Source organism: Neovison vison, chromosome 4 (assembly GCF_020171115.1).
Source record: "Neovison vison isolate M4711 chromosome 4, ASM_NN_V1, whole genome shotgun sequence".
Classification (NCBI taxonomy): Eukaryota; Metazoa; Chordata; class Mammalia; order Carnivora; family Mustelidae; genus Neogale; species Neogale vison.
Genome location: NC_058094.1, coordinates 69734915 through 69756051, shown reverse-complemented (window position 1 = coordinate 69756051; position 21137 = coordinate 69734915). Strand labels below are relative to the sequence as shown.

The following is a 21137-nucleotide window of genomic DNA, read 5'->3' as shown; positions in this document are numbered from 1 at the left end:
AGCACCGCGCTTGCGCACATTCACAGTGAGAAGTGGCTGCAGGCCTGTGGGCGGGTCGTCTCGCGTCCCGTCCAGGCTCTCAGTACCCGCCTCCGGGCCGTAAGAACCAGCTGATTGGTCAGTCTGGTCCGGATTTGGGGCGGAGGTTGGGTGATTGGCAGTAACTCCCCGGGAGAGCCAAGCTGGAAGCCGGAGAAGCTCACGAAGGCACCTGGCTGCCGCGCGGCCGAGGTAAGTGGGGCTAGGGACCCAAGAAAGCGGTTGAGGGGGTTTCGAAGAGGCCCGCCCGGCCTGAGGGCGGTGGGAAGCCCTGGTAACAAAGTCGAAGCTGAAGGAGTCCGCGTTTCGGGCATGCGGCGAAGACGGCGGGCTCCGTGGGCGGGTTGGGAGTCTGTGCCGGGGATGAAGGGAGGCGGAGACGTTCTCGGGCCGCCGGGTGGCCGAGGGCTTTGCTGGGGCTGGAGCTCCGGCGGAGCGGAGAGAAGTCAGCTGACTCGCCCTGAAGGCTGGAACTCACCCACCCACATCTCCCGCTCGCCCCCGGCCCTTAGGTCCATCTTTCCGAGCCCACAGGTCTCTCGCCAGCCGCCCGGCGGCGGTCCCAGGAAGGCCTTGGGCGTTGCGCTCTTTCCCCGGGTTAGACCGGCCGGCCTCCGCGGGTGCGCCTCCGGGCCGGGCCTTGTGGACTCTGGGAGGAGACGCACGCCTGCTGCTTGCCTGGGAGGCTTAACCAGTCTCACCTGGCTTGTGTTGCTGTTTTACTTTTCGCCTCCCAGTAGTTCCCAGTGTAGCTCCCTGAACGTAACTAGTCGCGTTAAGCCCCACAGAAAAGATCGACCTTTAGACATTTAAAAACACGTTTTATTATGGAGATCTTCAAGCGTACAGAGGTTGAGAGGAACTTGGCGAACCCTTCACCCAGTTTTAACAATTGTCAACACTTCGGCTCCTTCTCCACAGGTTATTTTCAAGCAAATCCCAGGCATTTAATCTCTGTTGGGTATTTCTACGACTTTGTCATGGTCAGCAATTATATACTCTTTTTTTCTAATCATTTGCCTTCTAGAGGGATTGAGTGAAGTAAGGAAAACGTGAATGTGTAGACGGCGCAAATTTAGTTTGCTCTGTAAGAATGCGGGCAGTTCTCCCACAGTGCAGTTTCACTGCCCTATGCTCAGGTTTTCAAAATCATTAAAAATGAAGGTTCCGGGGGCGCCTGGGTGGCTCAGTGGGTTAAGCCGCTGGCTTCGGCTCAGGTCATGATCTCAGGGTCCTGGGATCGAGTCCCGCATCGGGCTCTCTGCTCAGCAGGGAGCCTGCTTCCCTCTCTCTCTCTCTCTCTGCCTGCCTCTCCATCTACTTGTGATTTCTCTCTGTCAAATAAATAAATAAAGTCTTTTTAAAAAAAAAAAAATGAAGGTTCCAAACAATCTAGTCTTGGTAGTAGCAGTGTTGCTTTTGAGTAGTAATAATAATTTTGATAATTTCTGTTTATATGGCTCTTGGTATGTATGAAGCTCTGTGAAATTGTTTCCACCTGTTCATTTAATTTTCACAACAGCCTTGTGAAGTAGGTGTTATCCAGTTTTACAGATGAAGGAAAAGGGGGACTAAGCAATTTGCGTAATTTCGCACTGGTGTAAATAAGGGGGAAATCGGGGGTTGGGGGATCGGGTTTAGGATAGCAACCCTGGTCAGTGCCAAGTTCTTGCTTTTTTAACCATAATTAAATTTCCTAAGAATTAATGGAGTAATTGTAACTGCTGTGGATCATTTCTATTGAGCTATAAATCTATAATGGGAAAAAAAAACCCCTGGAATTTATGAGTATATATGTTTCTTTCAAACAGTAAAAGGTTAGTTCAATTGAATTTTAAGTTAAAAATCAAAGTATGTAAATGTAGATCAGTAAATACAAGTGTTTACAATTTCTGTAGTATAGGACCAATTAAAGGGGAAAGAAAACAAGAAAAAATATATCAGCGAATAGTCTCTACTCCCCCTCCCCTTTTTAAAAGATTTTATTTATTTTGAGAGAGAGAGCACTGGAGAGAGAGCTAGCACAGAAATGGGAGCAGAGGGAGAAGCAGACTCCCTGCTGAGATCGTGACCTGAGTCAAAGGCAGATGCTTAAGCAACTGAACCGTCCTTGTGCCCCTGTCTCTAATTCCTTTGGCATATAGCATGTACTGGCTATTTATATTGACTAAACTGTATCCCTTATCTTCTCAATCTTATACTATTTCTAAGACAGTATCTTTTTCCAAGTAATGTTAGAGGAATAAGGAACCAGAAAGAGACGGCTGGGCTTTTTCAGAGGACAGTAGGGAAAACCAGTTAAATTGGAGTTTAAGATTCCTCTTGTAGGGGATTAATTCAGAAGTCTAGAAATAAAGTTAGACTCATATGTGAAGTACTTTGTGAAGTACTTTGAGGGCCAAGTTTAAGGAGTTTGAACTTGAGCAAAACTGTGACTCACTGATTGTAACCATCTGGTAGGAAAAGTTAGCTGGGCACTATCAAAGATGGCTTTACTTGAGATGTGAAAAGATGAGTGGCTTGACCTGGGGTTATAGACGAAATTGGTTTGGGTAACTGTTGAGTTTATGGATGTAAGGCAAGAAAAAGAGAAAAACAAATTGCCTAAAAAAGGGGGATGAAAAGACAATGGTTCTAAAGTGCTGGTAAATGTCAGTTTCTTTTCTTCTCTCTCTCTCTCTTTTTTTTTTTTTTTAAAGATTTTTAAAATTTATTTATTTGACAGAGAGAGTGGGAGAGGGACAAGCAGGCTTCCCGCTGAGCCGGGAGCCTGATGAGGGGGCTTGATGTGGGGCTGGATCCCAGGAGCCTGGGGTCAGGATCTGAGCCGAAGGCAGACGCTTTAAGACTGAGCCACCCAGATGCCCCAAAATTCAAAACTTCTTAATTTAAAATATTTACCCACAGTTTCAAAACTTTTTGGTCATCTGTACTAATTTATGTTAAAATACATCTTTATTTTTTTTAAGATTGAATTTTTAAGTAATCTTTGCACCAGTGAGGGGCTCGAACTTAGAGCTCTGAGGGTTGCATGCCATAATAATAGAGCCAGCCAGGTGTCCCAATCATCTATTTTATTTTTTTTAAAGGTTTTATTTATTTATTTGACAGAGATCCCAAGTAGGCAGAAAGGCAGGCAGGCAGGCGTGGGGGGCAGGGGACAGCAGGAAGCAGGCTTCCTGCTGAGCAGAGAGCCCAATATGGGACATGATCCCAGGACCCTGAGATCATGACCTCAGCCAAAGGCAGAGGTTTAATCCATTGAGCCACCCAAGCACCTTCATCTGTATTTTAAATGTTAAGAACTCTGTGAAAAGAAAATTAATTGACCATCAGTTTATTTATTTATATTAAAATAAAATGTATTATTTGCCCCAGGGGTGCAGGTCTGCGAATCATCAGTCTTACACAACTCAACAGCACATACCCTCCCCAGTGTCCATCATCCAGCTACCCATCCCTCCCTCCCACCACCCCCAGCAGCCCTCACTTTGTTTCCTGAGGTTAACAGTCTCTTAGGGTTTGTCCACCTCTCTGGTCCCATTTTTTTTCTCCTCCCTTCCCCTCCGCGAACCCCTGCCCTGCCTCTCCAGTTCCTCTTATCAGAGAGATCATATGATAATTGTCTTTCTCTGACTTATTTCCCTTAGCGTGATACCCTCTAGTTCCATCCATGTCCTTGCGAATGGCAAGATTTCGTTTTTCTGGACGATCAAATTTTTAAAAAATTTTATTACAATGTAGGTTTTTTTTAAAATTGGAGTGTAAGTGTTACATTAGTTTCAGGGGTACAAGTAATGATTCCAGAAGCCTGTATGTTCTTCTATGCTCACACACATAGCTACTGTCAACATACAACACCGTTAAAATACCACTAACTATATTTTCTGTGCTATAGATTTCATCTCCTGTGACTTATTCCATAATTGAAAGCCTGTACCAACCACTCCTCTTCACCCTTTTTTTCCATCCCTGAATCCCCCACCTGTCTAACAACCACCAGTGTATTCTTTGTATTTATGGGGTTTTTTTTAGATTCCATGTATAGATGAAATCATATGGTGTTAATCTTTCTCTGATTTAATTTACTTAGCATGGTATCCTCTAGGTCCATCCATATTATTGCATATGGCAAGATCTCATTCTTTCCCATGGCTGAGTAATATTCCTGTGTATGTATGTGTATACCACATTTTTTTTTTTTTAAAACCATCTATGGATGGATACTTAGGTTGCTACCATATCTTGGCTGTTATAAATAATGCTGAAATAAAAATTGAGGTGCAGGGGCACCTGGGTGGCTCAGTGGGTTAGGCCTCTGCCTTCGGCTCAGGTCATGATCTCAGGGTCCTGGGATCGAGTCCCGCATCGGGCTCTCTGCTCAGCAGGGGATCTGTTTCCTCCGCTCTCTCTCTCTGCCTGCCTCTCTGCCTACTGGTGATCTGTCTGTCAAATAAATAAACAAAAATCTTAAAAAAAATAAATTAGGTGCATATCTTTTCAAATTGTGGGTTTGTTTCTTTGGGTAAATACCCAGAGGTGGAATTAGTGGATTGTTTGGTATTTTATATTTTTTTTTTTTTTGAGGACCTTCCTTACTGTTTTCCACAGTGGCTGTACCAATTTACAATCCCACCAGTAGTGCATAGGGTTCCTTTTTCTCCACATTCTTGCCAACACTTTTTATTTCTTGTCTTCCTACTAGCCATTCTCTCTGGTGTAAGGTGATTTTGTTGCTTTGATTTGTATTTCCCTGATGATCAGTGAAGTCGAACGTTTTTTCATGTATCTGTTAACTATATGTCTTGTTTGGAAAAATGTATATTGAAGTCCTCTGCCCACTTTTTTTTTTTTAATTTATTTATTTTCAGAAAAACAGTATTCATTATTTTTTCACCACACCCAGTGCTCCATGCAAGCCGTGCCCTCTATAATACCCACCACCTGGTACCCCAACCTTCCCCCCCCCGCCACTTCAAACCCCTCAGATTGTTTTTCAGAGTCCATAGTCTCTCATGGTTCACCTCCCCTTCCAATTTACCCAAATTCCCTTCTCCTCTCTAACGCCCCTTGTCCTCCATGCTATTTGTTATGCTCCACAAATAAGTGAAACCATATGATAATTGACTCTCTCTGCTTGACTTATTTCACTCAGCATAATCTCTTCCAGTCCCGTCCATGTTGCTACAGAAGTTGGGTATTCATCCTTTCTGATGGAGGCATAATACTCCATAGTGTATATGGACCACATCTTCCTTATCCATTCATCTGTTGAAGGGCATCTTGGTTCTTTCCATAGTTTGGCGACCGTGGCCATTGCTGCTATAAACATTGGGGTACAGATGGCCCTTCTTTTCACGACATCTGTGTCTTTGGAGTAAATACCCAGGAGTCCTCTGCCCGCTTTTAAAAAAAGATTATTTATTTGATAGAGACACAGAGAGGGAACATAAGCAGGAGGAGTGGGAGAGGGAGAAGCAGGCCTTCCACCCGGAAGGTAGCTGGATGTGGGTCTCAGTCCCAGGACTCTGGGATCATGACCTGAGCCAAAGTCAGATGCTTAACAACTGAGCCACCCAGGCACCCCTCTGCTCGTTTTTTAATTGGATTGTTTATTGTTGGGGTTTTTTTTGTTTGTTTTTTGATGTGGGGTTGCATATATATATTTTGGACATTAACACCTTATCTGATACAGATAGCTTCTATTCAGCAGATTCCTTTGATAATTTCCTTTTTTGTGCAAAAGCTTTTCAGTTTGATGTGGTTCAAGTTGTTTATTTTTATTTTGTCCATTGCTTGATGAGACAGATACAAAAAATACTGCTAAGACGATGTCCAGAATTTATTGCCTGTGTTTTCTTTTAGGAATTTTATGGTTTCAGGTCTTACATTTAAGTCTTCTATTTTCAGTTTATGTTTGTGTATGGTGTAAGAAAGTGATCCAGTTTCATTCTGTTGCATGTAGCTGCCCAGTTTTCCCAAAACTATTTATTGAAGAAATTGTCTCTTTCCCATTTTATTTTCTGGCCTTCTTTGTTAGATTGACTATGTATGTGTGGACTTATTTCTAGGATCTCTATCCTGTTCCATTGATCTTTGTGTCTGTTTTTATGCCAATACTATCTGTTTTGATTTCTGTAGCTTCCGTAGTATACAGTTTGAAATATGGGAGCATGATATCTCCAGCTTTGTTGTTCTTTCTCAGAATTGTTTATAGCCAACTTTTATAGATGATTTGCGCTTCTGTACAAATTTTAGGATTATTTGTTCTAGTTATCTGAAAATACGCTATTGGAATTTTGGTGGGGATTACATCGAATCTGTAGATTGCTTTGGGTGATAGCGACGTTGTAACAGTATTAATTCCTCCAAGCCATGAATATGGTGTATCTTTCCATTTATTTGTGTCATCTTTAGTTTCTTCTGTCAATGTCTTAATAGTTTTTAGAGCTCAGGTCTTTTACTTTCTTGTTAAATTTAATTATAGGTATTAAAAAAATAATTATAGGTTTTTTCTACTTTTCAAGGCAATTTTAATGGAATTATTTTCTTAATTTTTCTTTCTGGTAGTTTGTATTAGTGTATAGAAACCCAGCAGATTACACTGTTTATTTTGTATCCTGGATCTTTACTGAATTTGTTTATTGTAATAGTTTTTTGGTGGAGTCTTAAGGGTTTTCAATATGTAGTATCATGTCATCTGTAAATAGTGACAGTTTTTTATTTCTTGTTTGCCAATTTGGATATCTTTTTTGTCTGATTGCTCTAGCTAAGATTTGCAGTATTGTGTTGAATAAAAAAGGCACGAGTAGGCATCCTTGTCTTGTTCTTCATATCTTCTCCCCAAAAGCTTTCAGCTTTTCACTGTTGAGTATGATGTTATCTGTGGGTTAGTCATATATGGCCTTTATTATACTGAGATAAGTCCATCTATATCTAATATAGATAGATGTAGATATCTAATATCCATCTATCTATAATACTTGAGGGTTTTTTTGTTATCATGAATGTTGAATTTTGTCAGATGATTTTTCTGCATCTATTGAGATGGTCATATGATTTTTATCCTTTTTGTAATGTGGTGTAATGCGTTGATTAATTTGCAGATGTTGATCCATCCTTGCTTCCCTGGAATAACTTTGGTAATTTTCTGGTTGTTTGTGTAGTTCTCCAATCCATTTTGTTCTCTTACTCTTTTGACTTATTTAATGACTTCAGTGTTTTTAAAATTAATTTAAAAAAATTTGTGAATGGGATCTTATTTTTTTTGCCCACTGATTCATCAGTCTTATACACAGTGCTCATTACATCATATAACCTCTTTAATGTCCATCACTCAGTTACCCAGCCTCCCTCAACCTCCTCCCCTCCAACAACCTCAGGTTGTTTCCTGTGATTAAGAGTCTCTTATGATTTGTCTCGCTCTGATTTTATTTCCCCTGCTATCCTGTTTGTTTCTTAAATTCCACATATGAGTGAGATCCCATGATAATTGCCTTTCTCTGATTGACTTAATTTCACTTAGCATAATGCCCCCTAGTTCATCTATGTCCTTGCAAATGGCAAGGTTTCATTTTTTTGATGGCTGAGTAGTATTCCATTTTATGTATATACTGCATTGTCTTTTTAGCCATTCATCTGTGAACGGACATCTGGGCTCTTTCCATAATTTAGCTATTGGGGACATTCTGCTATAAACATTGGGGTGTAGGTGTGCCTTTGGATCACTACATTTGTATCTGTGGAATAAATACCCAGTAGTGCAATTGCTGTGTTGTAGGGTAGCTCTATTTTTAACTTTTTGAGGGACCTCCATACTGTTTTCCATAGTGGCTCGACTAGCTTGCATCCCCACCAACCCTGGAAGAGGGTTCCCCTTTTTCTGCATCCTCACCACCATTTGTCATTTCCTGACTTGCTAATTTTAGCCATTGTGACTGGTATGAGGTGGTATCTCCTTGTGGTTTTGATTTGTATTTCCCTGATACCAAGTGATGTTAAGCATTTTTTCGTGTGTCTCGTCCATGTCTTCTTCAGAGAAGTGTCTGTTCTTGTCTTTTGCACATTATTTGACTGGATTATTTGTATTTTGGGTGTTGGGTTTGAGAATTTGTTTATAGATCTTGGATACCAGCCCTTTTTCTGTACTGTCATTTGCAAATATCTTCTCCCATTCCATAAGTTGCTTTTTAGTTTTGTTGACTATTCCCTTTGCTGTACAGAAGCTTTTTATCTTGATGAAGTCTCAGTAGTTCATTTTTTTGCCTTTGTTTCCCTTCCCTTTGGAGACTTGTCTGGCAAGAAGTTGATGCGGCAAAGGTCACGGAGCTTGCTGTGTTCTCTAGGATTTTGATGCATTCCTGTCTTACATTTAGGTCTTTCATCCATTTTGAGTCTGTTTTTATATATGGTGTAAGAAAATGGTCCAGATTGATTCTGTTGCATGTGGCTGTGCCAGTTTTCCCAACACCATTTATTGAAGAAACTATCTCTTTCCCATTTTATTTTATTTGTTGAAGAGAGTGTCTTTTTTCCATTGGTTATTCTTTCCTGCTTTGTTGAAGATTAGTTGACCACAGAATTGAGGGCCCATTTCTGGGCTCTCTATTCTGTTCCGTTGATCTACGCATCTGTTTTTTGTGACAATACCATGCTCTCTTGATCTTAGCTCTGTAGTATTATAGCTTGAAGTCAGATCTCAGCTTTGGTTTTCTTTTTCAGCATTCTTTTGGCTATTCAGATTCTGGTTCCATACAAATTTTAGGATTATTTCTTCCATCTCTCTGAAAAAAGGTGATGGCATTTTGATAGGGATTGCATTGAATGTATAGATTGTTCTAGGTAGCATCGACACTTTAACAATATTTTTTTTACAATCCATCAGCATGAAATGCTTTTCCATTTCTTTGTATCTTCTTCAATGTCTTTCATGAGTGTTCTTTGTTTTCTGAGTACAGATCCTATCCCTCTTTGGCTAGGTTTATTCCTAGTTATCTTATGGTTTTTGGTGTAATTGTAAATAGGGTAAACTCTTTACTTTCTCTTTCTTCTATATAGAAATGCAACCGATTTCTATGTGTTGATTTTATGTCCTGCCACTCTGCTGAACTCCTGTATGAGTTCTAGCAATTTTGGGGTAGATCTTTGGGGTTTTTCCATATAGAGTATTATGTCATCTGTGAAGAGTTAGAGTTTGACTTCTTTGCCGATTTGGGTGCCATTTCTTTTTGCTGTCTGATTGGTGAGGTTAAGACTTCTAGTACTGTATTGAACAACAGTAGTGAGAATGGACATCCTTGCCATGTTCTGACCTTAGGGGAAAAGTTCTCAATTTTTTACCATTGAGAATGATATTCACTGTGGGCTTTTGATATAGGGCTTTTATGATAGAGGTATGTTCCTTCTATCCCTACACTCTGAAGAGTTTTAATCCAGAAAGGATGCTGTACTTTGTCAAATGCTTTGTCTGCATCTATTGAGAGGATTATATAGTTCTTGTCCTTTGTTTTATTAATGTATTATATCCCAATGATTGATTTGCGGAGGCTGAACCACCCTTGCAGCCCAGGAATAAATCCCACTTGGTCGTGGTGAATAGTCCTTTTAATATACTGTTGGATCCTATTGGCTAGGATTTTGGTGAGAATTTTGGCATGCATGTTCATGAGGGATATTGGTCTGTAAGTCTCCTTTTTGGTGAGGCTTTTGTCTGGTTTTGGGATCAAAGCAGTGTTGGCCTCATAGAATGAGTTTGGAAGTTTTCCTTCCATTTTTATTTTTTGAAACAGCTTCAGAAGAATAGATGTTAATTCTTTAAATGTTTGGTAAAATTCCCCTGGGAAGCCATCGGCTCTGGACTCTTGTTTGTTGGGAGATTTTTCATTACTTCTTCAATTTCCTTGTTGGTTAGGGGTCTGTTCAGGTTTACTACTACTTCTCTGCTTCAGTTTTGATAGTTTATACATCTCTAGGAATGCATCCATTTCTTCCAGATTGCCTAATTTGTTGGTTATAGTTGCTGATAATACGTTCTTACAGTTTGTATTTTTTCGGTGTTGGTTGTGTTCTTTCATTCATGGTTTTATTTGGTCCTTGCTCTATTTTTTTTTTTTTTAAAGATTTTATTTATTTATTTGACAGACAGAGATCACAAGTAGGCAGAGAAGCATGCAGAGAGAGAGGAGGAAGCAGACTCCCTGCTGAGCAGAGAGCCCGATGCGGGGCTCGATCCCAGAACCCTGGGATCATGACCCGAGCCGAAGGCAGAGGCTTTAACCCACTGAGCCACCCAGGCATCCCGCTCTTTTCTTTTTGATAAGTCTGGCCAGAGATTTATCGATCTTACTAATTCTTTCAAAGAATCAGCTCCCAGTTTCCTTGATCTATTCTACTGTTCTTTGGTTTCTAGTTCATTGATTTCTGTTCTAATCTTTATTCATTCTCTTCTGAGTTTTCACTTTATTTGCTCTTCTTTCTCCAGCTCCTTTAGGTGTAAGGTCAGATTGTGTATTTGAGATCTTTCTTGTTTCTTGAGAAAGGCTTGTATTGCTTAAGATTGCCTCTGCTGTATTCCAAAGGTTTTAAACAGTTGTATTTTCATTTTCATTAGTTTCCATGTATTTAAAAAAATTCTTTAATTCCTTGGTTGACTGTTTCATTCTTTAGTAGGATACTCTTTAACCTCCATTTATTTGAGTTCTTCACCCTTGTGATTGAGTTCAAGTTTCACATCACTGTGGTCTGAAAATTTGCAAGGGATGATCCTAGTCTTTTGGTACTGGTTGAGAACTGATTTGTGACTGGGTATGTGGTCTTTTCTGAAGAGTGTTCCATGTGGACTCCAGAAGAATGTGTATTTTACTGCTTTAGGATGGAATGCTCTCAGTATATCTGGAAGTACCTCTCATCCAATGTGTCATTTAGCACTTGTTGAACTTTTATTTAGATGATCTGTCCATTGCAGTTAGTGGGATGTTAAAGTCCCTTATTATTATTGTGTTATTATTAATGTGTTTCTCTAATTTTGTTATTATATATATATAATATATATATATTATATATATAATTGGCTGCTCCCATGTTAGGGGCATAAATATTTATAGTTGTTAGATCTTGTTAGATAGACCCTTTAATTATGATATAGTATTGTTCCTTATCTCTTATTACAGTCTTTGGTTTAGAATCTGATTTGATAAAAGGATTGCAACCCCAGCTTCCTTTTGATGTCCATTAGCATGGCAAGTGATTTTCCACTTGTTCACTTTCAACCTGGAGGTGTCTTTTGGTCTAAAATGAATCTTTTGCAGACAGAGTATCAGTGGATCTTACTTTTTTATCCAATCTGATGCCCTGAGTCTTTTGATTGGGGCATTTAGCCCATTTACATTCAGAATAAATACTGAAATATATGGGTTTAGTGCCACTGTATTACCTGTAAAGTCACTGTTTCTGTATTTGGTCTCAGTTCCTTTCTGGTCTGTGTTACTTTTGAGCTCTCTTTGCTGAAAAGATCCCCTTTAATGTTTCTTGTAAGGCTGGTTTGATGATCACAATTCTTTAAGTTTCTGTTTTGGAAAGTTTGGAAAGTTTCTGTCTTGGAAGTTTTTAAATCTTTCCTTCTATTTTTGAATGACAGCCTTGCTGGATAAAATATTCTTGGCTGCATATTTTTCTCATATGCCACCTTAAATATATCATGCCAGTCCTTTCTGCCTGCCAGTCTAATATTCTACCCTTGTAAGTTACGGACCTCTCGTCCTGAGCTACTTTCAGGATTTTCTCTTTGTCTCTGAGGTTTGCAAGACTCACTATTAGATGTTGAGATGTTGGCCTATTTGATTCATTTTGATGGGGGTTCTCTGTTCCTCTTGGTATTGAAAGCCTGTTTCCTTCCCCTGATTAGGGAACGTCTCTGCTATAATTTGCTTCGGTATACTTTCTGCCCCTCTCTCTTCTCTTCTTCTAGGATCCCAGTTTCTCTAATATTCTTTTGCTTAATGGTATCACTTATTTCTTGAATTCTCCCCTCATGATCCAGTAGCTCTTTATCTCTTTTCTACATTTTATTCTTTGTCATTTTGTCTTCTGTATCACCAATTCTTTCTTCTGCTTTATTAATCTTATCTTTTAGAGCCTCCATTTTTTATTGCATCTCATTAGCTGTTTATATTTCAACTTGATAGGTTTAGTTCTTTTATTTATCCAGAGAGGGATTGTCTAGTGTTTTCTATGTTAGTCCAGCTAGTATCTTTACAATCGTTATTCTGAACTCTAGTTCCATCATCTTACTTATATTCATACTGATTGGATACCTGGCAGTCAGTATTGCCTCTTGTTTTCTTTTTTGAAATCAGGTTTTCCATCTTGTCATTCTGTCCAGCAAAGAATAGATTAATGAGGGATCTAAATATGAAAATGGTGACAGTAACCCCAGAGAAATATACACTGAACAAATCAGAAGAGACCTGAAACTGAAAGAAAAAAAAATCAGGTAAAGAGGGCAATACACTATATTTTGTGTGTATTTTGGGCTGTTAGAAGAAGCTGCATCCCAAAATTATGAAGAAAGACAAAAATAAAATTAAATACAATGAAAGGGTAGAATGTAACTGTAAAAATGAAAATTAAAATAAATATTTAATGAAATTATTACAAGAATAAAATTAAATACAATGAAAGGGTAGAATGTAGCTGTAAAAATGAAAATTAAAAAAGATTTTTTTGAAAGATTTTATTTATTTGAGAGAGAGTGAGAGAGAGCAAGAGCACAAGCTGGGGAGAGGTAGAATCAGACTCACTGCTGAGCAGGAAGCCTGACTCGACTTAATCCCAGGACTCTGGGATCATGACCTGAGCCAAAGGCAGATGCTTAACTAACTGAGCAATCCTAGTGCCCCCCAAATTAAATAGGTTTTTTTAAAAAGATGATGAAATAAGAAATATATTGAAAAAGAAAGAGGAAAAAAAATAAAATCGAAAGACTGAAGAATTGTGAGAAAAAAAGCAATGAATTCTATATACAGTTTTCCCCAGTGCTGGAGTTTTGCAGTTCTCTGTGATTGGTAAACTTGGTTTTAGCCAGATGTTCTTCTTCTTTTTTTCTTTTTTTTTTTACAGATTTTATTTATTTTACAGAGAGAGATCACAAGTAGGCGGGGGGCGGGGAAGCAGGCTCCCTTCTGAGCAGCAAGCCTGATGTGGGGCTCAATTCCAGGACCCTGAGATCATGACCTGAACGGAAGGCAGAGGCTTTTAACCCACTGAGCCACCCAGGCACCCAATTTTATATTTATTTTAGACAGGATATCTCATTATCCCAATCTGTTTGGGCTCTGTTAGGGAGTTCAACCTGTAGTTAGGTTTTTTAAAGTGAATTGGGAAAAAATGTCCTGAAATAGTAAGCAATGATTACATAGACATTATTGCTTGGGCCAAAGTTAAAAAAAATTTTTTTTTAAAAGTTACTTGACTTAGGGACGCCTGGGTGGCGCAGTTGGTTGAACGACTGCCTCCGGCTCAGGGCGTGATCCTGGAGTCCCGGGATCGAGTCCCACATCAGGCTCCCAGCTCCATGGGGAGTCTGCTTCGCTCTCTGACCTTCTCCTCGCTCATTCTCTCTCTCACTGTCTCTCTCTCTCTCAAATAAATAAAATAAAATCTTTAAAAAAAAAAAAAAGTTACTTGACTTAAACTAGTATCTGTTGGGCCACTATTTCTATGCCTTTTTTTTTTTAAAGATTTTACTTTTAAGTAATAACTATACCCACCATCAGGCTTGGAACTACAACTGAGGTCAGGAGTCATGTGCTCTATTGACTGATCCAGCCAGGTGCTGCTCTGTGCTTTATTTTTTTAAAAATGGAATCACAGGAGTGCCTGGGTGGGTTAAAGCCTCTGCCTTCAGCTCAGGTCATGATCTCAGGGTCCTGGGATCGAACCCCATATCCGACTCTCTGCTCCACGGGGAGCCCACTTTCTCCTCTCTCTCTGCCTGCCTTTTTGCCTGTTTGTGATCTCTGTCAAATAAATAAAATCTTTAAAAAAAAAAAAGAAATCACATGAACACACACACACAAATGGAATCACACATGCTTGCAACTATTTTCATGTATCTTACGGAAACTTTTTTTTTTTTTTTTTTAATCTTAATTTATTTGTTTGAGAGAGAGAACCACAAGCAGGGAGAGGTACAGAGGGGCAGAGAAGAAGATTCCGCAGTGGGCAGAGTGCCTGACATGCAGCTTCGTCCCAGGACCCTGGCATCATGATCCAAGCTGAAGGCAGATGCTCAACCAGCTGAGCCACCCAGGCACCCCAAAACTTCTTGCGTATAACTTTTTGTTTTTATAGCCATAAACTTAAGAGTGGAGATGTTGAATTTGTTTCAAGTATTTTTCTATTGATGGACATTGTTTACTTTTGAATTTTGTCTTTTTACAGTAATGCTCAGTAAAGACTTTTTAGCTATTAAAAAATCTTTATTTTACAAAGGTGTAATTTACTAAGTTTTGCCACTAAGGAAATTTTTTATACACATAATATGTAGGGGATGGTAATTATTACACAATTTACCCAAATCATCTTTATAGTGAATTTTCATCACTTTGGTGGGCCCAAGAACAGTACTTTTAGTGATAAATATTATTGAGTTCCAAGTATTGTGTGTGTTTGTTTCTACTGATGTTCAGGATCACTTAAGATATTTGAACCATCTTTTCAAAAGATTGTTTTAATACTGATACCACAGTACTTATTTCATTTGCATGGGAATGATTAAAATAAAATACTTCATGAAGAATATATGTAATATGTCATTCATTGTAGGGTTACAGTTCAGAGATCCTCACATGAAAATGATACACTCTTAGTTCAAATGGAAATACAAGACTATCTCTAACCTCTTGTGTATTACTCAGAGAGAAGGTGACATCTAAAAAATGTTACAGAACATGTCTGTCAGAAATTTAATGACTAAGGTGGCTTAGTCATTTAGCATCTGCCTTTGGCTCGGGTCATGATCCTGAGGTCCTGGGATCGAGCCCCACATCAGGCTCCCTCTCACACTCCCCCTGCTTGTGTTTCTTCTCTCGCTGTGTCTCTCTGTTAAATAAATAAATACAATCTTTAAAAAAAAAAAAAAAAAGACATTTAATTTCATATGTAAAAACCCATTTACTTGAAAGAATTTTCATCACATTTTTAGTTTGTGTTATTAGACTTTTTAATTTAAGGGTTTTTTGGTTGTTAAGAGATGCAGTATAGGTCATGAGATTTATTCATTTGTGAACTGAAAAAAGTGAGACTTATGTGTTAGATTTTGTGCTACATGCTGTACTTAATTTTGCACGAACAGTATAGAATATTAGTTCTAAATAATTTAATTATTTAGAATTAATAAATAATTCTAAATAATTGCCAATAAATTGTACCCATGGGTCAAATACTTTATCATTGTCTTACAATGTCATAAAGTGTGGGTTTTTTTTTTTTTTTTTTTTTTTTGTGGTAAAGTGTTCTTAAAGTCGCAACCAGACTGAAGTATACCAGTGGTCACTAGATTTGAATTTTAAGTTTTAATTTTCAGAAAGTAGGGCAGGGTGTTGACATAGGATTGACAATTTTTCATTGTGACAAGTAAGGACATTTTTAAAAAATTGCTTAATATCCATCTACTGTCCCAATATCCTAAAAGAAAAGTACTTTTTTTTTTTTTTTTTTTTTTTTAAAGATTTTATTTATTCATTTGACAGAGAGAGATCACAAGTAGGCAGAGAGAGAGGAGGAAGCAGGCTCCCTGCTGAGCAGAGAGCCCGATGCGGGACTCGATCCCAGGACCCCGAGATCATGACCTGAGCCGAAGGCAGCGGCTTAACCCACTGAGCCACCCAGGCGCCCAAAAGAAAAGTACTTTTACACCAGAACATATGAAGAATATTCTCAAGATAAAAAACTGACTTTAAATTAAATAGGTTTTTGTTTATGTTTTTTATTTCGTGGTACTTATTTTTCTTTTGCATCCCTGTTTGGCACTAGAATGTGGATTGTCATTTGGGATACATTATTAGGTTTATCTATTAGTATTCTGAAAACAGAAAACCTTATTTTTTAATTAATTAGCCAAGTGAATAAGAATGTTCTGTGAAACCTTTTAGACTCCCGCCACCCCCCCCACTATAAAATGGTCATACTTTTCTTTCATATTGTAAAGATAATTAAATGGCCATTTCCTTGAATAGTTCCCAATGACCTTATAAAAATCAGCTCCAGTGTACTGCTGTAGCTTTTAAAAGCTTTTAGCATTTTATTTTTTAGTTTTTATTTTTATTTGACAGAGTACAAGCTGGGGGTGGGGGTGGGGGAGTGGCAAAGAGAGGGAGAAGCCGGCTCCCTGCTGAGCAGAGAGCCCAATGTCGGGCTTGATCCTTGTACCCTGGGATTATGACCTGAGCAGAAGGCAGACACTTAACTGCCTGAGCCACCCAGTCACCCCGGTTTTTGGCATTTTAAATTTAATGACAACTTTGTTATTACTCCTAAGAGGATTACTATGAAACTATTTACTGCTAATAAAACATTTTTTATTATAACTGTCTTAAAAACATACGCTGCATTTGTTGACAACAGTATTGTGTTATCTTTGATTTGATTGCTGTAAACTTTAATTGGTCTCACTGTAGACTGTTGTATATTTTCATAGTTTTTGTGGAGGGAAGAGAAAGTTTGTTTTCAGGGTTTGTCTATTTTCATTTAGTCTTGATTTTCTCTTCTGCCCAGTCAACTACCTATTTCCCCTCCCGAAAACGGTTTGCTATTTCTTACAGTCTGTGTCAAAGTAGGTTAGACGATAAGCTTATACCATCATCGTAAAATTCTTGAAGTTAAATTATATATGTATTGATACAGAACCTAGAAAACAAAATGCAGTCTGATTCTTAGTTATCTTTTTTAAGCCTTTTTTATTTTGAAGTATAACACAAAAAAATGTAAGAAACCTGGATATATAACCAATAAGTTATGACAGACCAAACATCCATGTAATCACCACCCACAGTAAGAAATAGAAAGTTGTTTGCATTCTAGGAAGCTCCTTTATGCTCTCTTCCAACTATTACCTGCCCCCATCCGTAGGTAACTACCATTGTAACTGCTTACACTGTAGCTTTGTTTTGCCTTTTATTATTTTCTTTTTTTTAAAGATTTTATTAATTAATTATTTTTTTTAAAAAAAGATTTTATTTATTTATTTATTTGTCAGAGAGGGAGAGCGAGAAAATGAGCACAGGCAGGCAGAGGCAGAGGGAGAAGCAGGCTCCCCACTGAACAAGGAGCCCGATGTGGGACTCTATCCCAGGACGCTGGGATTGTGACCTGAGCCAAAGGCAGCTGCCCAACCAGCTGAGCCACCCAGGCATCCCTTAAAGATTTTATTTTTAAGTAATCTCTATACTTAAGTAATATCTATACATAGGGCTTGAACTTAAAAAACCCCAAGGTCGGGCTCTCTGCTCGGCAGGGAGCCTGCTTCCTCCTCTCTCTCTGCCTGCCTCTGTGCCTACTTGTGATCTCTGTGTCAAATAAATAAATAAAATCTTTTAAAAAAATAAATAAATAAATAAATAAAATAAAAACAAAATCTAGAAATTAAAAAAGAAAAAAAAAGCATCTCACCTTCGAGCTTTCCCTCAGATACTCCTCTGCCCTTTGTCCAAATTGAGCCCTTCCGTCTCTTCTCCCTGCAATTTTCATCAACCTAATAAATCCCTTCTTGGGACGCCTGGGTGGCTCAGTTGGTTAAGCAGCTGCCTTTGGCTCAGGTCATGATCCCAGCGTCCTGGGATCGAGTCCCACATCGGCCTCCTTGCTTGGCAGGGAGCCTGCTTCTCCCTTCCCCTCTGCCTGCCGTTCTGTCTACCTGTGCTCGCTCTCTCTCTCCCTCTCTCTCTCTGACAAATAAAATCTTCAAAAAAAAAAAAAAAATCCCTTCTTACCTGGGGCGCCTAGGTGGCTCAGCTGGTTGAGCATCTGCCTTCAGCTTGGATCATGATGCCAGGGTCCTGGGATGAAGTTGCATGTCAGGCACTCTGCCCACTGCGGAATCTTCTTCTCTGCCCCTCTGTACCTCTCCCTGCTTGTGGTTCTCTCTCTCAAACAAATAAATTAAGATTAAAAAAAAAAAAAAGTTTCTAATATTTTCTAATAGGAGTATACTGTAATTTAATTAACAGTTTTATTGACAAATATTTAAAGTTGATCCCAATTTTGTGAGTAGAAAAAGTACTGTAGACAATACCTTTATACATGTATTTTTATGTATAATGCTTTTATTTTTGTGAGAGAAATTCTTCAAAGTTGCATTATTGGGTCAAAGGCTATATGCGTTTTTAAAGCTTTTATTTGAAGCATAAATTAAGAAAAATATGTAAAAGCGTGCCTGGGTGGCTCAGTGGGTTAAGCCTCTTCCTTCGGCTCAGGTCATGATCTCAGGGTCCTGGGGAGCCTGCTTCCCCCTTTCTCTGCCTGCCTCTCTGCCTACTTGTGATCCCTCTTGCTCTGTCAAATAAATCTTAAAAAAAATATGTAAGGGTACATTTTGATAAGTTTATGTTGGAAGGTGGAAGGAAGGACTGTATAGTATCCTCCACCTGAGAAGGCACTTAGGATTGAAAAACACAGAAGGCAACTCCATACAGTTTATACAGAGTTTTATTCAGGGTAACTTACAGGATCGGTTTGACGACTGTCTGGACATCTGTGCAGCTTTTCTCTGAAAAGTCCATATCTTAGTCTATATGTCACAGAGTGAGGGTACATGCAGGAGGGTATTGTAGTGAGATCAGAAGGCTTGCACGCACTTCATTGACAGCTGACCTTGTGGCGCTATGTGCTTCAGGAGAGGGAAAGACTCATCTCTTTTAACAGACTCGTGGGAGTCCAAAGCAAGTCTCCTTGGAGGGTATTTCTAAGGTTTGTATATTAATCTCCCAGGAGCCAGGAATACATAACCATAAGACAGGTCATTGAGCAAGTGGATGTGAACAAGATGGAGGGCTAAAGATTGAGTGAGTATTGTCAACTCTCTTACAGTTTAATAGAATAAACACACCTAAGTATCTCTCTGTTAGAGATATAGTATTGCCAGCACCCTCAGAAATCCTTCTCAGGCCTCCTACCAGTCAGTACCCCTATCTCCAACAGTAAAACAAAACAAACCCTGGGGGGGGGAAAATCCCTAATCTATGATTAACTTACTTTTAATTTTACCTAAAAGTAAGTTTGGATCTTTATATGAATGGACTTACACAAAGTATCCTGTTGAATGCGTCATTTCTGTGAAAATAAAAATTACCCAACACTAGTAAATACAAGATATTTATGATTTACTAGTGCTAATGAGGGTAGAACATGGAATTCAATTAGGGAAATACTTGGAATAGAGAAGATGACTTTGCTACAGTCATAGCTAAATAATAGGGAATGACTTGAATGTTCTTGAGTTAGCCCTTATTATAAGCAGTAGAGGATAGTAGGTAAACCCAAAGCCATTCTTCCAAAGGGAAGGATTTCTTTTTTTCTTTTTTTAATAAGGGATTAATTTGGGGGCACCTGGGTGGCTCAGTGGGTTAAGCTGCTGCCTTCAGCTCAGGTCATGATCTCAGGGTCCTGGGATCGAGTCCCGCATCGGGCTCTCTGCTCAGCACGGAGCCTGCTTTCTCCTCTCTCTCTGCCTGCCTCTCTGCCTACTTGTAATCTCTCTCTGTCAAATAAATAAATAAAATCTTTAAAAAAAAATAAGGGATTAATTTGTGTACAGCAAAATTCACTCAGTTTGGCAAACATTTCTTTGATGAGCGTAGTCATGAAACCATCACCACAATACCCATGTTCCTCAAACTTCCTTGTGCTCCTTTGTTAAGTAACCCACCCACCTCAGTCCCTGGTGACCACTGATCTGTTTTTTTGTCCCTTAGTTTTGCCTTTGAGAAAGTTTTTAAAAGAGGTTAGGGAAGTTACTGATTGGAACAGCACTGATAGAAAGTGTGAGAGAATAAGCAAGCAGGAACCCTTTGAGAAGGCTTTGAGACAGCATTGTAAAAGGAGAGCCCAGTTTCAGTTTAGGAAGGGAAGGGACATTTACTCTGAAGGAAGAATTTAGAGAGCTTGTTGGAGAAGCTTGGAGGAGGAGCTGGCAGTAGGAGGCTATCACCTGACTATGTAACCTCTTTTCTGGATTTTTCTATTTAACAAGAACCATTTCCTTTCTTGAAATTTCCTTTTTTTTCCTTTGATGACAAACCTTCTCTCCTTATTTTTCTGCTACCTTTTGATCTTTTTCCCTAGCGGCTTTTATTTTTTTCTAGTAGTTCCTCAAGTATTTCCTGAAGTTTCTATCCTGGCTTCTTAGTCATTCACTCTTAGATTTCATCTCCTTTATCTAAACTGTGCTCTCTAATCTTTAGCTCAGATTGCAAAACATCTCTTCTTGGCAGAAATAATTATATATATATATATTTTTAAAGAGTGTGATCGTGAGTGGGGGAGGACAGAGGGAGAGAGGAATCCTAAGCAGGTTCCACACCCAGCAGGGACCCCTACACGGGGCTCGAACTCATGACCTGGAGGTCATGACCTGAGCCAAAATCAAGAGTCTGACGCCCCGGGCACCTGGGTGGCTCAGTTGGTTGGGCAGCTGCCTTCGGTTCCTGTCATGATCCTGGAGTCCGGTATCGAGTCCCACATCAGGCTCCCTACTGGGCTGGGGAGTCTGCTTCTCCCTCTGATCTCTTCCCTCTCATGGTCTCTTTCTCTCTCTCTCTCAAATAAATAAAAATCTTAAAAAAAAAAAAATGAGTCTGACGCCCAGCCCACTGAGCCACGCAGGTGCCCTGCTGTCAAAAATAATTTAAGGGGCGCCTGGGTGGCTCAGTGGGTTAAAGCCTCTGCCTTCGGCTCAGGTCATGATCCCAGGATTCTGGGATCGAGCCTCACATTGGGCTCTCTGCTTGGCAGGGAGCCTGCTTCCCCCCGCCCCACCCCACTGCCTGCCTCTCTGCCTACTTGTAATCTCTCCGTCAAATAAATAAAATATTTAAAAAAAATTA

The 21137-nt window shown here is 39.3% G+C and overlaps 1 protein-coding gene across 1 annotated transcript in view; it reads left to right on the top strand.

Annotated features, from left to right (window-relative positions):
- The first annotated feature begins 159 nt into the window (after window positions 1-159).
- Window positions 160-21137, top strand: part of MTFR1 (mitochondrial fission regulator 1) — a 62098-nt gene continuing 41120 nt past the window's right edge. Inside the window, exon 1 of the mRNA XM_044245525.1 lies at window positions 160-231. The gene's annotated coding sequence lies outside the window, so the exon portion shown is untranslated. The remainder of the gene's footprint in view (window positions 232-21137) is intronic.